This window comes from Habropoda laboriosa, unplaced genomic scaffold, assembly GCF_001263275.1.
Source record: "Habropoda laboriosa isolate 0110345459 unplaced genomic scaffold, ASM126327v1 scaffold12, whole genome shotgun sequence".
NCBI classification, from domain to species: domain Eukaryota; kingdom Metazoa; phylum Arthropoda; class Insecta; order Hymenoptera; family Apidae; genus Habropoda; species Habropoda laboriosa.
Genome location: NW_017100132.1, coordinates 544173 through 548978, shown reverse-complemented (window position 1 = coordinate 548978; position 4806 = coordinate 544173).

The following is a 4806-nucleotide window of genomic DNA, read 5'->3' as shown; positions in this document are numbered from 1 at the left end:
AAGAACCGCCACAGTATTGGTCGCCACAAGCTAGATGTACAAAAGTGCCTTCAGTTTTGAGAGATTTTAATCTTCGTGTAATTGTCGAAAGTTGCATCGGAAAATTGTAAAGCTTAATTCGAAATAACAGCTTCGGAAGAAGGTTGAAACATCGTAATCCCGTGTAATCGTATTTAAATTGCAAATCTCTCGGAGGTCTCGTACGAAATTTTACGCGCAGGTACGCCCGAACCTAGAATTCTTCGAGACGCAGGAAGTAACATTTTTATGAAATTTTAATTATGCAAGTCCAACTTCCATGTTACGTATTTTTACGTCGTACATTTTGCTCGAAATTAAAGATCCTCAAACGCCTGTAAAATCTCCCCGTGGACTCTCGTAATTCACCGACTCGCATAAAACTTTAATATACCCGAAGAATTTCGGGATTTTTCTCTACTCCCGAAACGACCATGATTTATTCGACATTTTAATATTTTTCTACACGGAGGACACGATGATAAATATTTAACCACTAGAGAATGAGAAGAACTCATAAAACGGGATAAAGCGATGCTTGCATTAGATATTTTAGAATCCTGATACTTGGTCTCAAAAACTTTCAGGGCAAAACTCGGTTTTTCGATTACGGTGGTCTTGTTGCGCAAAGAATCGAGGAGTTGAAATAGTAAGCGATGCAAGTAAGAAAAAAACACAAAATTACTCTTTTAGTCGAAAAGGATGTAAATTCAAAATTCAAAACAAGGATGTAAAATCAACTGTTGTTGCAAACTCAGAAAAATGATAAAAGACAGAACTAAAATTGAAAGTGGCAATTTCGTTACGGTTGAGAAAGATGAAAGTGCCAGCAGTCCTCGTTGCCATTGATTTTCCCTCCAGATCTATCACAAAGGTGGTAAATGCTGAAAGTTCGTAGCGTTCAAGTGATAAACGATCCTAAGTGCCAAAATGAACAAGCACATATTTTCCGTTTATAGTGAAATTTTTATTCGTATGTTTCTTTTAGTTAGGGGGCGACCAAATATGAAGAGACTGCAGACTAAATGAAGAATTTGTGTTTCGTTTGATTTGTCCTGCAACTTTTCGAATAGAGCAGAATGTAGATGAAGAGGCGATGTTATCATTACGCCATAAACTTTCGTGACCGTTCGATAATGCGATAGACTTCGACTTTCTCCCGTAACATCGCTCGAATGCACTGTGATTGCGGTTGCTTATCGGCCGGTGTATGCTGAAATTTTCTATCATTACGGGGCGTGTCTTCGGGGAGAAAATATGGCCGTTGGAAACGAAACGAAAGCATGAAAAATTTCGCTGATAAGCCGATAACATGATGCTACTTGTTCCCTGAAACGATCGACTGATATGGCTCGCTGTCGTGATCGTAAATTATGAGTGTTTGTTCGAGATGTTGCGGTTCCGTAATTTTTGAAAATTTATGAAATTTGAAGAATTGAGGAATTCAGCGTTATATTGGAATTTTATGACTCTTGGGAATTTTTAAGTTAAGGAAAATGCGGTTTTTACAGGAATTCTATAATTTTTTGAATTAGGAAAAAATGAGGGAATCTATAATATCACTAATTTTTTTCCCTGACATTTCTTACTCGCACGAGAGTTCTGTCAAGAATACGAAACTGCTTGGTGTTTGCAAAGCAACTATTTATTCGAGTCGTAACTCTCAGAGAGTTGAGCAATACTCTCAGACGCAGTGTCCACTTGCGAGCAATTGGCGTTAGTTTTACTCTCAAAAGGACAGTGTAACGGTTTGAATTTAAAAGGGGCGCGTCTTTTTACCGTGATCGGCGTGCGTCCGCCGAGCGGCAATTGCGCATGCGTTTGCCGAGCGGCGATCGCGCATGCGTCGAGCGAAAAACAGTATGGCGTATTGTATTGTATTAAGACCACGTGCGTGACGTTTGTTCTCGGTTTTACCAATAAAAGTAATATAAAATCAGAAAATTCTTTTCCCGCTAACTTTTTTCTGTGCGCGAACAGACAGCTAGGTTTATGTTTGGCTCGATATACGTACAGCGACCCAGGCTCGCGTTTCTTATGTTTGGCACGCAAGAAATATCACGAGTTCTAAGAAGTTAAGGCCTAGAATTTTTCCCGGAACAGTTGCGAGCGTACAGCGATTAAAAATCGGGCAGGACGACTCGTCCTCAGTTGGTGTTTACGAGGCTGTCGAACGAGTGCCTCGACGAACGACGAACGTCGCTTATACTGCGCGATTATAGTCTTGTAGGGAATACAGTGCTCGCTCGAACAACGCGTTTTCGATTATATGCGGATATTTTTTTGAAAAATTTTGGCGTTCATTTCGAATCAATTTACACATACTCGCCGAGAGTATTCTCAAGAATACGAAACTGATTCGTGTTTGAAAAACTATTGTCCGACAGCAATATGATTACGTATCTATTCGAGAGCAGGTCGCAACACGTTTACTCTCAGACAGTTGAGCTACACTCTCGGACAGTCAATCTCGGGCGCAGTGTCCACTCGCCAGAGATACTCTCGAGAGCAACTCGCGATAGTTTTACTTTCAAAATGACACGTAGCTTCGTGTTTAGTTCGATGTAATACAGACAACGACTCTGGCTCGAATTTCTTATGTTCGGTTTAATTTCTTATTTTTTGCTCGAGTTTCTTATGTTTCACTAGCAAAAAACATCGCGAGCCTCGCGCAATGTTGTGGTATGTGAAGTTAACCAGGCTCAAGCATACGTACTTGAGGGTTACTCACACGCCTAGGATTTTTCCCAGAATGCTGCGTGCCAGGGAGCAGAAATCGGGCAAATCGTCACGTACGCAGTTGCTGTCTAGAGGCCTACCGGACGAGTGCGTCGATGAACAACGTTTGTACCGTGTTATCATAGGCTTGTAGAAAATTCAGTGCTCCCTCGAATAAAGCGGTTTCGATTGTGCGTGGATTTCGAATCAATTTACGTACTTAGCATATTCTTCCGTGTGAATTAAGTGCCGCTGCATACAAGAAGTTAGTGCACCGAATTCAAGTACACAACGAACAGCTCAGCTTGGGAGAAAAATCAAACGAGAAGCGTGTCTCATTTCTCGATCAATCTTTTTTTCCTGACATTTTTTACTCGCACGAGAGTTCTCTCAAGAATACGAAACTACTTCGTCTTTGGAAAGCAACTGTTCGACAGTAAGTATGATTATCTATCCATACGAGAGCAAGTCTCGACACGTTTACTCTCAGACAGTTGAGCTATGCTCTCCGACAGTCAAGCTCAGGGGCAGTGTCCACTCGCGAGAAATACTCTTGAGAGCAATCGCTCTCTCTCTCTCGTGATAGTTTTACTTTCAAAATGGCACGTAGCTTCGTGTTTAGTTCGATGTAATACAGACAACGACTCTGGCTCGAATTTCTTATGTTTTGCTCGAGTTTCTTATGTTTCACTAGCAAGAAACATCGCGAGTCTCGCGCAATGTTTTGGTAGATGAGGTTGCTAGGCCCAAGTACATAATTGAGGGTCACTCACACGCCTAGGATTTCTCCCAGAACAGTTGCGAGCGTACGGCGATCAGAAATCGGGTAGGACGACTCGTTCTCAGTTGGTGTTTACGTGGCTGTCGAGCGAGTTCCACGACGAACGTCGCTTATACTGCGCGATTATAGTGGTGTTGCGTACGGCGATCAGAAATCGGGTAGGACGACTCGTTCTCAGTTGGTGTTTACGTGGCTGTCGATCGAGTGCCTCGACGAACGTCGCTTATACTGCGCGATTATAGTGGTATTGGGAATACATCGAACAACGCATTTTCGATTATACGCGTATTTCCAATCAATTTACGTACTTAGCATATTCGTTCGTGTGAATTAAGTGCCGCTGCATACATATGATAGTATAGAGTTACGTGATTTTTGGAAATTTTAGAATTGGAGATAATTGAGAAATTCGTGTTATTTTCAGATAGAATAATTTCTTGTAATTGTAAAATTGGAGAAAATTAAGAATCAGGTTTCATTTTTGATTGTTGGAATTGTGGTATTTTAATAAACTAGGATATTTCTAATCGCTGAAATTCGTGCATTTATGTAAACTTATATACTTAATAATTACAAAATTTTTGTACCTCAATTTTTAAGTAAATTTTTGTGTAATTGCTCACATACTAACAACTTGGAAATATTACGTTCTTGGTACTTTTATAAATTCAGATATTAGAAGTTCGAAAACGTCATGTGTTGCAATTTTTCAACCATAAATATATGAAACAATGTAATTTCCGAATAGTGAGTTGTCTTCCAGTTTCCAAGTTTATTTTATTTAGCAACGCGACGCACGATCGAATTTAATATTTCAATAAACTCGTCAGTTGAAGAGACCGCCATTCCACTATATGATATGTAAATAATCAGTGTACCGAGCTTTTAGTATTTCATGAACAGCTGTTCGCTGACAGATCTGGGTCACGTTGAATTCTAGCCGCTGTGCTAAGTGCCATAAACGGGGTTTACCACGGTTACCATGAAACAAAACGGTATTGCTCGAGACAAGAAATTCCTTGGCTTATCTCATGCCCCAGAGAATACATCATTATTTATAGAATTCACATAGTTTTTTTTTGTCTTTCAAATATTATTGCTAACCTCATTTTCCTGAGTTTGGGACGTTAGAGCCATGTAGAAAATGTATCAAAGCGTAAATCTTTCTATGCTTGTTGAAAGAAATTTTTTATTTAATTATGTTCTATATATTTCAGTTGGTAATTTATATTTATTATTAATGTGTGACTTAAGAGATTATTTTTTTCTCTATCTTTGAAATTTTATTT